General features: G+C 36.1%; 1 protein-coding gene across 1 annotated transcript in view; it reads right to left on the reverse strand.

The window, feature by feature from the left end:
• Positions 1-12,972, reverse strand: part of TENM3 (teneurin transmembrane protein 3) — an 825,548-nt gene that overhangs the window by 646,469 nt on the left and 166,107 nt on the right.

Consider the following 12,972-nt stretch of genomic DNA (forward strand, 5'->3'; position numbering starts at 1 on the left):
GAACATCAATACTGTTTTGTGAATCATGAAATTACAAAAGAAAAAAAAGGAAAAGAAAAATTACAGACTCAAAGGAACTTTATATTTGCACCTTTTAAAAATATTTGAGTACAAATAATTATTCTTACAACAGTTAAAATAAAAACTACCACAGATTAGTTTTGAAGTAAAGTGGTATCCACACATTCCTTAAGAACAGATTTAAAACCTAAGAAGATTTTTTAAAAAAAATTATAGAAGATACAAAAAGTGACATGATATAGCCTGATTTCCATACCCAGGTATTGTTGAAGACCTGTAGTGCATACTCTGTCAAAATATAAAATGTTGCTTAAACTGTTAACACAATAAGGTAATTGACATACTCCAAGTTACTACCTCACAGATTGGGTATACTGCTTTGTTATAAATATACGTAACTGACTTCTGAGAGGATATCTGAAGAAATAACACATCCTCTCTAATGGTATTTCTTTGTTCTTTTGTTACATTTTTGAAAATCCATGCTAAATGTTAGCCAATGCCTCCTTGACCTACATTGCTCCCCCGTACCTCCAAAGGTAACAAGCAAGCACGGAAAAGAGTCCCAAAGACAGTTTTATGAAAAGACTCCCTCGATGTTTAAGAGAATCAGACATTTTGACAAAAAAAAAATCCTGTCTCTCGCCTCCATTGCTGCCACCATTGCTAACAATTATAAGCTTTCAGCGCTGTGAATAATTCAAAATCTCTTCTGTTTCATTCAGTGTAAAGACAATGTTGAGCGTACAAGGCCACTTTTTTTTTTCTTCCCAACTAGTGACTTCTCCAATCCATTGTGGGCCTGATTGCATGATACACCTAGTGTTTGACATGTTCCCCCTGACAGCTTCTTACCAGCCGTTAGTCTATTTAGCTTAGGGTATGAGAAATCATAAAGGCTCAATGGAGTGTCAGATTTCTTCCATGGTAATAAACACAGATCACTGTGCTTTCTCCCACTTATTTTACTTTGCATTACCTTTAGTTGTAAAACTGACCAATCTCTCCCCCGCCCCCCCTGTGTCTCTCCTTCCCTCTGTCTCTCTCTCTTCTGATATAGATATAGATAAATATCTATATAATCTATATAATATCTAGAGATAGATATCAATATCTTCATATCAATATAGATTGATATAAAATTTAAAAAATAACTTAAAAAAAACAGACTGCCTGCCTGAATGGTAATGGTGTGACTCACTTACAAACATTAAAAATATTAAAATCACAATAAACTGTTTATGAGAGATTAACACATACATAAATATGCCCCAGTCGGGTAATTGAGAAAAGCTTGCAAACTTATAGCCATACAACCTCTAATCTTGGAGTAAAATGTAAACTAGAAACCTGTCAGTTCTCATATTTCATTCATTCATTGTTTTTTTTTTAAAGAATACTAGTTAAAAGAGCGAGATGCATTTTTGTAAGCTTGAAAAAAATACTATCATTAAGTGCTCAATTAAATTCTCAATCTTAATTAGATTTTCCTATTTCTTAAAAAATCTGTGTTTATTAAGGATCAAAGATTTAAGTTCTTATGTCTAGTATATTTATTATATATTATATAATATATAATATTTATATTATTTATATATATATGTATATATATATATACACACACACACACACACAAAATCCTTTCTTTACAGAGGGAAAAAAATCCACAGTTTGAATGAAAATTGAGCCTATTTTACACCATATTTGTGTACCTGATTAAACACTGGTCATACCAAGGGGTCCACTCTACCTGGAAATCTAAGCACATATAGAGAAGACCTTTAGATAAATTACGTTTCCTACTTTGGTTTCAGAAATAAGTATATGAATATATGAGTAGGTGGCAGAGTAAATAGAGTACCTGGCCTTGAGTTAGGAAGATCCATCTTCCTACATCCAAATCTTGCCTCAGACACTTCCTAGTTGTGTGACCCTAGGCAAGTCACTTATCCCTGATTACCTCAGTTTCCTCAGCTGTCAAATAAGCTAGAGAAGGAAATGGCAAACCACTCTAGTATCTTTGCCAAGAAAACTTTAAACAAGGTCATGAAGAGTCAGACAGGACTGAAATAATTGAACAACATATGGAACATTTTCCTAGCAATTCTAATTTTTGTTTTCCCTATGTCCTTGCTACTTTTGGTGAGTAAGAAAACTCTGATATTTCAAGTATCTAAAATTTGGTTGGTATGAGAACTTCAGTCAATAAATCATTATGTAAAATTTCTGACCTAAGGTCAGAATAAAGTAGCATGAGGAGACGGTGCTGACTCACATGTAGTATATCTGTACAGGGCTTTCAAGGATCCCAAATTGCTCCCTGCCACAAAAGCCCACCACTCCAGCAGTTTTCTCCTGGCTATGCTATACAACTTCTAATAATGAAATATTCCCACTTTGGGAGAACTAAAATGATCAAAACTCCAAAGGGCAGCACAAAGATGCATGGCAAGTAGGTTGTGGCAGAAGTACGTATCGGGGGGCAGCTAGGTGGCTCAGTAGATAGAGCACTGGCCCTGGATTCAGGAGGACCCAAGTTCAAATCTGGCCTCAGACACATAACACTTACTAGCTGTGTGACCCTGGGCAAGTCGCTTAACCCCCATTGCCAAAAAAAAAAAAAGAAGTACATATCAGACATAAGTGACTACAAAAGGAGGTGGGCTATGCTATACAATGAGGAAGGATAATATAGGTATAGACCAAGTAGCAGACTCTAACTCTACTCCCTTATACTATCCACACAAGACAGGCTTCTGTTGGGTTGGCTAGCTTCTCTAGGGAAGGTTTATGGGAAAATCTGGACATATTACAGAAGATGAAATAATAGAAGACTGTAATCTACACTCAACAGAATACAAGCTCCTTGAGGGCAAGCACTTTGACTTTGTATTCCCAATATCTTGCACTATGTCTGGAACATAACAGGCACTTAATGATTGCTTACGGATTCATCTATTGCACTGGCAGATGGGGAGTACCCATAATAATGAAATCCCAAATCCACCAAGGTACCAAAATATAAAAGCAATGACCTAGAAAATTTTAAAGAATACTTTTTAAAACTAATTTTCCTCTTTACCTTCTGGTTAAATCCTGCACTTTTTTTTTTTTACAATCACAGATACTACTTCTATCCATGGGAATTTAGGACACCTTAAGGATGATGTGATAAAAACCTAATACATCTAAATTAATATTTACCTTTTAAAGATGGCCTAATAAAAAGTGTGCTATTTTAACATCTCCACAAATGACACAATGCTGAATGACTCTGGTATGTCATAACAAAAGCTTCTATTTACTTGTTCCAGTGGGAAGATCAGACTGCTCAAATGATTTTTGACAAAGCAAATGTAAAAGGACTCACAAAAAAAAAAAAAGCTTTCACTATCATTTTAGATTTCTTCAGCTTCATATTGAGGGGAAATCTACACCCAAAAGATAAGCTGTTTCTATTATAGCTAAAGTGAATTTTTAAATAAAAATCATATATATTAACATTTATTAGGAATAACTGATGGCTTTATGCTTTTCTCATCTATCCAAACCCTAGCCAATAATTCAGCAGATTGTCAGTATGGAAAGAACTCCATTTTATTTGCTGCTTAAAATGATAGTTAATAGTCGTTGAAATACATCAGTGATTTATACTTTATTGGGAGATTCTTTACTTTCATTTTAAATGACTTTTCATAGAACAAAACAATCCCAGGTTTATTCAAAATAACACAAACTAGAGCAAGCAGTATTTTTTACCTCATACCCCCTTCTGCTGCTTAAGCACATCTGATTGTCATATTTACATGTTACTAAGGCAGTGAAACTACTGGTGAAAAAAATAATGCAGACCTCAGGCGAAAAGAGTGACACAAAATGTTTTTCTGCTTTAACTTCTCACATAGCCTATGAGCATGAAGATTGGGCTGAGATAATCTACAAGTCTCAGAGCTCAACACCAAATGTAATTCTGGGCTTCTATTAGTGTTATTACTAGGCAGTGCCCTAGAAGTTCGATGCCTGTTTTAGGCAGTTTAAGTATATACCTGGTAACAGAAAAGAGGTTGTACTACAAGACATCCTTGGGAGACCCTTCCAGGTCTCAGGTTCTGTGGTTTAGATAGAATTTTATAATCAGTTATAGCCCTCCCACGCACCACCCCTGATCCATCTCTTTCTATAATTAAAAAAAAACCACTGACAATAACATAAACCTTCTTCATGCATAATAATGAACACTCTAATTTGCCCCCTATGAATTAAATTTTTAAAGTGACAAAATATAATTATAACATCTTAGGAATTTGAAACATTGGAATTCTAATTGAACATTTTGATTTCTCTTCACACACATAAAAACATCACAGTTGTTGGTATTATCCTCTTTAGACACCATGCCATATTCAATCTGATGTAACAGAGGGTTCATAATGGCCAAGGAAGTATTTGAATGCAAGAGGACTTTATTTTTTTTATATTCGCAGTACATGGGGATGCCTTCAAGTACGTCTGTCAGAAAAGTGACAGTTCCATGGATCAATGCTGACAAGATGCATGTTATTATAGCATTAAGTGTTTCTAAACTGCAGGGAGTCCTACCAACTGCCCCATTTAGTGATGGAAGATATACATGATGTCTGCAGAGCAGTGTATGGTTTTATAACATAAAGAAATGAAGAAACATCCAGGAGCCTTTCCCTCTTCCATCTAATTTTCCACTCTCCCAGTGGGAGAAAGGAGGGGATGTAGTATGCTACACCCTGCCTCCCCTTGAGAATTTTTGTTCAATAGAGGTGAGTGGGTGATACCCACGAGTCATGTCTGCCCTCTATTTCCCTCTTTATTCAGCTTCGTTGAGGAACTATGAGTTTCAGTGTATGTATCTAGAGAGGCAGAGTGGTAAGGTGAATACAAACCAGGAATACTTGGGTTCAAAGACCTCTTCTAACACTAACAATGTGACCCTGACCAAGTCAATGTCTCTGACCTTCAGTGTCCTGTCTGTGAAATAGGGATAATAATAATAACAATAACACCAACCCTACGAGGTTATCGAGATGTGGGAGGCCACATGGTACAAAGTGAAACGTGAACTGGGTTTGCAGTCAAAAGACCTGAATTGCTATCCCAGTGATGCCACGTGGGTAAGTCATTTATCCTCTGTATACCTTAATTTCTTTATCAGTAGAATAGGGGTTGGACTAAATGGTTTCTAATGTCCATTTTAGTTTCCAAGCTGTGATCCAATAAATGGGATAATATTTGTAATGTTGTCAAGTCATTTTTCAGTTATGCCTGGCTCTGCATGACCGCATTTGGGGTTTTCTTGGTAAAAATGCTGGAGTGGTTCGCCATTTCCTTCTCTAACTCATTTTTACAGATGAGGAAACTGAGGCAGACAGGGTTACATAACTTGCCAAGGGTCACACATCTGGGAAGTACCTGAGGCTGGTTTTGAACTCAGGTCTTCCTGACCTCAGGCCTGGCTCTCTATCCACTGTACCACCTAGCTGTCTAGTTACTGATAAAACACTCTGCAAACCTCAAAGTGTTCTGTTTCATTGTTATTTCTTCTCAGCTTTTTTCAGTGAGGTTCATTTCAATATAATTGTTTCATTTATAATCCTCTGTATTTTATGTTTGACTTGTTGAAAAACATTTAAAAAATATTATTCAAGAAGGGGGATATAGGTTCACCAGACTACCAATGGGATGTAGGACATACAAACAAGATTAATAGTCCCTGAAGCAGTTCCTCATTCCTCTCTACCTGACTCCCCTCCCCCTCCACCTGCCCAAGCCAGTTCTATTACTGCAAAAACGTCTTCAAAAGACTAGGAAGGCTCCAGAGAGTGCTACTGGTATATAGGATACCATTTTGGCTAAACCCTCAAACCAATAAATCTCACTACTTATTAACTCAGTTTATTGAGGGTTTGTTACACATAGTATGCCTGGTTGTAGTCTGCAAAGAAAAACATAAAAGGCAATGGACACCAAACAAAATCCAAAACAAGCTTTAGCAGAGTCAACAAATGATGGCAGTCTGGCTTCAGAGAGGGAAGGAACTTTGAGCATGTCATTTGCCTATGCAGTAAACTTGAATGGCTTCCACTTGCCTCTAGGATAAAATACAAACTTCTTTGTTCAGCTTTGAAAAACCCTTCAAAACCTGGCACCGATCTACCTTTCCTACTGTTGGGCGTATGGCTGTCTCCCCCACACTCCACGATCCAGACGAATCAGTCTTCTCTCCCTTCTCACACATGACACTCTATCTTCTATCTCTGTGCCTTCTCACTGGCTATCTATCCCCAATACCTCAAATGTACTTCCTTTTAACATCCTCTTCGTGGAATCCCTCTCTTCTCTGAAGATGTCTCTCAAGCATCATCTTCTGTATGAAGTCTCTGTCCCCAACTGCTTGTTCCCTCCCCTCCCATACTTGATTCTTATTCTCTTTAAATTTAACCTGTATATATATACATATATATATATATATATATATATATACATATATATATATATACATATATATATATATATATACATATATATACACACACGCATATATACATATACACATATATATGTGTGTGTATATATATGTGTATGTATGTGTGTATATATATATATATGTGTATATATATGTGTATATATATATGTGTGTGTATATATATATATATATATATATATATATATATATATATATATATATATATATATATATATATATATGTCACTCTTGTTATTCTCTTTAGAATGTAAGCGAGTAAGGATTTAAATTTATATCCTGGCGTCAAGTAGTGTATCTGGCCTGCTGACTTCCCTGCTGCAATAGCTCTCAAATAGATTACTACTCTAGAACAGGCCTTCAACACCTCATGCCAGGACTATTGCAATATCCTGCTGTGGGTTGTCTCTTCTCACCTCAGTCCATCTCTATTCACCCCTAAAGTGATTTTCCTAAAATGCAGATTCGATGGCACCTCCATTCTACTTCCCCACTCAGTAAACTCCACTGGCTCCCTATTGCCCCCAAGATCAAACACAAAATGCTCTGGTTGCATTGAAAGCCCATCATAATCTCCTTAAACATCATTCTCCAACACATACTGTTTGATTCAGTGACCTGGCCGGTCCATGAACGACACTCCATCTCGAAGCTCCAAGCATTTTTTCTGGCTGCCCTCCATGCCTGGAATGCTCAGACTACTGACCTCCCTGGCTTCCTCTAAGTCCCATCTAAAATTCCACCTTCTACAGGAGGCCTTCCCTATCCCATCTTAATTCTAGTGCTTTTCCTTTCACTATTATTTCCTACTTATCACGTATATGATCACGTTTGCCTTGTACATATGTGTTCACATGTTATCTCCCTCATTATTAAATTGTAAGCTCTTTGAGGGCAGGGACCGTCTTTTGCTACTTTTTGCTACTTGGCATAGTGCATGGCACATTTTTGCCGTTCATTTTTTAGTCATATCCAACTCTTCATGACACCATTTGGGGCGGCAAAGATACTGGAGTGATTTGCCATTTCCTTCTCCAGGCATGGCACACAGTAGATGCTTAATGTTTATTGTATGATTTGGCACATATGAGTACTTAATCTTATCTTAGGGGCCTATAAATACCTATTGATACAAGGCCAACCTCCCCATTTTTTTTCCCAGTGAGGCACTCAAGGGGCAAAGACACTTGTCCAGAAAGAGGAAAGAAGTGCTGACAGCTGCCTCCTTTCTTCTCTTTCTTAGTTATAAACACTGTCCAAGTAGTCCCTGTGATACATTTAACAAAAGAGCTCTACATAAAAATTTTCCTTTGCAACCTAGAACTTAAAAGTGCAACGGTAAGTAAAATTTATGGATACAGTTGCGATAACTTACTAGAACTCTTACAATAATTTATGCTGAAAAAGAAGAATATGACTTTGACAGGGGAACAGAAGCAAATGCAGAATTAAAGCAAAGCCAGTTATATTGGCAACAGGAATGAGTTTGTCCTATACTCATTGGACATCTTACAAAACTGGGAATCTATGATATTTTGTAAACAATTCAGAAAGCAATACTGTACTTCTAGATACTTGTCATGTCACCAGGAGATTTCTATCTCAACAATAAATATTGCAATGTGCTTTGCCAAGAGAGTGAGTACTGTCAGGAGTGAAGGTTAGCTATAAAAATAAACGATACTAATCATAACACACCATCCTCTGAAAAGGAAAGCTTATTATTCTACCTACCTTTGAACAACTCACATTCTAAGATGCAATGAATAATTTTGCTTTACAAGAGTTGTCATGTTAAAGAGAGATTTAAAATGCCCCAATTTCCTTGCAACAGATGGAAAAGAAAACAATAAAAAAAAAACCACCTCTCAGAACATACTTGTCTAACATAAGGTTTCTCTGAAATGAGATATTTTCACCCTTGGAAAATCTGTGGATTTGGTTAACATTGCTATCTAATCTTGTCCTGAATATTCAACAAAAGCTAATACCACCAAAGTCAATTTTATTCTGACCACACTGCAGATTTTCACATCTATTACTGCCTGTTTTATATGCTCTCTTTAAACTTTCCCATGTAATGTGACCTGACCTCATGGTAAAGTTGTTTTAATATTCTTATTTTATTTTAAAGTGAGGACCAATTATTCTAACACTGACCTTAAAGACCACTGCCAAACACAATTTAAGAGTTTATTTTATTCCTTCCACTCCATCGTTTTTTAGTTAACACAAGTGAAATTAATAGAGCTCTGTTTAACAGAGAAATGTTGTAAACATAGGCAAAAAGTTGTGTTCATTTCATCTTATTTTAAAATCTTGATAATAATAAAAATAGTACTTACCATGTGAAAAGAATATATATATACATATATACATACCTACACACATATGTATATAGGTATATATGTATATATACCTATATACATACCTATACACATATGTATATATGCATATAGATGGAATAATTATTTTAATATAGTTTCTTAAAAAACAGAATATGAGATAAATTGGGAAATCAGCCATACTTGTAGCAGAAAATCTCCATTCAATTTTTATTACTTCTATACAAATAACAAATCTAAAAATAAAAGCATTGTTTTGCAGGATTTCATATATATAAATTTAATGAGATTCTCATGAATATTGTTTTTGGTGAAAAGATTTTAAGAATTTTATTTTTTAAATGGCTAATACTAAATTTCACTAATTTAAAGTTATGACTTACCTATGAACATACTTGAATTGTATTTTTCAGAGAATCTAGCTTTTTCATTAAAGGATCAAACTGGGGCAGCTAGGTGATGTAGTACATAGAGCTCCAACCTTGGAGTCAAGAGGACCTGAGTTCAAATCTGGCCTCAGACATTTAACACTTACTAGCTGTGTGACCCTGGGCAAGTCACTTAACCCCGATTGCCTCAAAAAAAAAAAAGGATCAAACTAAGACTATGTCATATGCCTTTTTGCAAACTTAATAGAAATGTTTATTTCCTCCATGGTACAAAGGGTGAATGTCCTGAAAAAAAGATCCATCCTTTCCACAGTGGAAATCTGATATCATATAAGGTAAAATATTTCAGTTTGTCTGAATTTTCCTCTTTCATTTGATACAGGGTCAAATGGGAAATACCAGATTTTTACTATATAAAATTTAGTAAAGCCTATATTTTGCCTTCAATTCAGAAATAATGTGGATATTGAATGTAATTGATAAAGGAAGAAAAAAGACCAACTGATTAGGAGAGTGTTGCTAGTGATAAGTTTCTGAACCCTCAATGCTTTAATTTCAAGTTCAATACACCTAGCAAACAAATGTACTTCAAAAGTTGTGTGTTTTGAGAGTGGCAGCAAATTATAAAAAAACAAACAAAAAAAACAAGCAGCCACACATTCTGCATCTGTTTTCATGAAATGATCACATTTCTAAATAAAATGGCAGAAGTGATGTGGATAAGCATGCTCCTAATGAGGTAAACAAGAGTATAACTAGGGAGCTAGTACTTTGAATTCTGCCCAAATATTTATAAGATATCCTTTAAGGTGTGCTTCTTATATTGCCCCTTATATAAGGGATTTTTCTTTTTCTGCTTTCTTCTTATTCTGCTTCTATCCTGGAAAGAAAGGTGGGAGAAAGGGAGTACAGATGTAGCGCTTTACAATTTGTTTGTCCTCTAAGTGGCTTTCTTCCTGCCTCAATTCAAATTGTTTCCACTATTTGTCCAATCCTGATAGAAATAGGAATGGGAAGTGATGGGACTTTCTCAAGTACTGATGTACAGACATCCTGAGGTACTCAGTGGTAATTGGGGGTGGGGGTGGGGTGGGGGGGGTTGCCTTGATTCTCAGTATCAGTTTTATCTCCCTTCACTGTCCTGAGTCCACTCTGAGTACAAGATACCCCTGGCTTGCTGATAAGAAACAGCTAATAATTGTGAAAATAAGTTTGCTCTTACAATGCATTAAAATGCATGAAAAAAATCATTAGGAAGTTTAATATTTTTTGAAAAAATTAGTCTTAGCCCAGGCTTCATTTGGGTATGTGGACAGTTTATAAAAACAGCATGGCTTTTGTGCAAAGTGAGCTAAACTATTTTGAATAGCCACACTATTTATAAGAAGTCCTTAGAAGGCTGGTCTCTTTGCTCCTTCCATCCCTCCACATCCTTTTGGATTCTATTTCTAGTGTCTTCCCCACCCTCAGACCTACTTCTCACTCAAGAATTCCACTCATGATCACCTCATAGGATTTAGACATGGAAGGGGCTCCGGAGATCATTTCATGCAAGCCTCTCATCTTAAACAGGAGGAAAATGAAGCCAAGAGATAATGAGTGATTTGTCCAAGGTCATTCATATATATGTGGTAAATACAGAGCCAGGATCACAGGCATGGGCGACAAACATAGCTTGGGTGTGCTAGCATACCTTTCCTTTGCTGTAACCTTGCCAACTGCTAGGATTCAAATCCAGGGACTCTAACTCTAGACCTAGTACTCTTAACATGACAGCATGATGTCTTCTCTTACCCCTTAACACGGCTGGCTCTTACGGATTTTCTTACCTGGCTGCTAAGTCTTTCCTTCTCATAATTTCACTGTCAGAGGACTGATAGTCACACACAGGTTTAAGAGAAAAGCAGATGTCACTATAAAAATACTCTCTACAGACCTATATGAGATGATGCCATTCTTACTGAAATCACCAATCATAAACAAAACAAAAAAACCAACTTTTGGCAGAAAAAGAAGCATTTGCTTGAGGTTCACTTTACAATAAAAACTTCTTAATGGCACTTCGACTGAAATAAATTTTTTAACAAAATGTAGCTTAGATTCCTGAACTGATGTTTTCTTTACACTTTTCATTTTACACAAGCCCTTTGTCAAAAGAAAAGTAGATATTCATTTCTTAAAATTGCCAATGCTAAACACAATCCACTTCTGGAGTTTGAATAGGGTAAGTGCAGGTCTGGTGGTCTTTTTGTCCTCATTTTCCTGTAATGGTCTCACATCTGCCTTCTAATGAAAAGCACACTTCTTTTAAACCTCACAATCACTATGATTTGTTTAGCTATGGTCCACCCATACTGTATGTTACACTGTAGCCTAAAACAATAAAGATATTTATGAAACGTTTAAAAACTATTACAAGCAATAATTAACTCAGATATGTTACCACGCCTGCTGTCAGAGAACTATAAGTCAGATGCTTGGTTTGTTTCTGCTTATACAATTGGAATGGATTAGCTGACAAGAGATAGTGCACACTCATAGGTGTTGGGCTGTATATATTCCCACGCTTGAATTAGCCACTGTATGGGGATCAGAGCACCCTAGTTATCAGGCATAGTTAGAAGATGAGGGATCCCACTTCAGAGAATTTTCCAAATAACTACAGATTCTATGATTCTATGGTGACTCTTCAAACATTAGAACTTTTTAAAAATAATTTTTGTTGGAAATCTTTCTAAAATACATTGAACATTTCCACGCCTTCTGAAACAAAGGGCAGAACACAATTTCACCTTTTTGGATGACTCAGTTATCATTATGAATATAAACGACTGTATTGGGCCATTAATGCAGAGATACATAAGGTTGTTTGCTCCACGCTAAATAGTCACTGGCTGATGTTCTCTTTAAGCCCTTCTGCCAGCTTTGCATTATTCTGAAAAAAAGATCCATTCTTTCCACAGTGGAAATTTGATATCACATATGGTGAAATATTTCAGTTTGTTTGAATTTTCCTCTTTCATTTGATAGAGGGTCAAATGGGAAATACCAGACTTTTACTATATAAAATTTAGTGAAGCCTATATTTTGCCTTCAATTCAGAAATCATGTGGATATTGAATGTAATTGATAAAGGAAGAAAAAAGACCAACTGATTAGGAGAGTGTTGCTAGTGATAAGTGTCTGAACCCTCAATACTTCAATTTCAAGTTTTATACACCTAGCAAACAAATGTACTTCAAAAGCAGTGTGTTTTGAGAGCGGCAGCAAGTTATAAAAAAACAAGCAAACAAGCAGCCACACATTCTGCATCTATTTTCATGAAATGATCACATTTCTAAATAAAATGGCAGACTGATGTGGATAAGCATGCATTATTCTGACTGGATCACAGAATTGTTGGGGTCAAAGGGATCCATACAGATAAGGGATCCATAACATATCCAGCATTTATTTGATAACCCAGGCACTGCTTGAAGACTCCCCCAATAAGAGGAAACACTCTGTTTTAAGGCAAACCACTTCCCTATCACCTAGTGGCAACTACGAGGAAGTTTACCCTGACCTTCAGCCAAAATCTGTCTCTCTGCAACTTCCAACGTTCATAACTCTGCTTAAGCTAATTCCATATCCATGTGACACACCTTCAACTACGTGAAGAAAGCTCTTGGGCCTATCCTAAGTCTTCTCTAGGCCAAAGATT

The sequence above is a fragment of the Phascolarctos cinereus genome, unplaced genomic scaffold, assembly GCF_003287225.1.
Source record: "Phascolarctos cinereus isolate Bilbo 61053 unplaced genomic scaffold, phaCin_HiC Scaffold_9;HRSCAF=440, whole genome shotgun sequence".
Lineage (NCBI taxonomy): Eukaryota > Metazoa > Chordata > Mammalia > Diprotodontia > Phascolarctidae > Phascolarctos > Phascolarctos cinereus.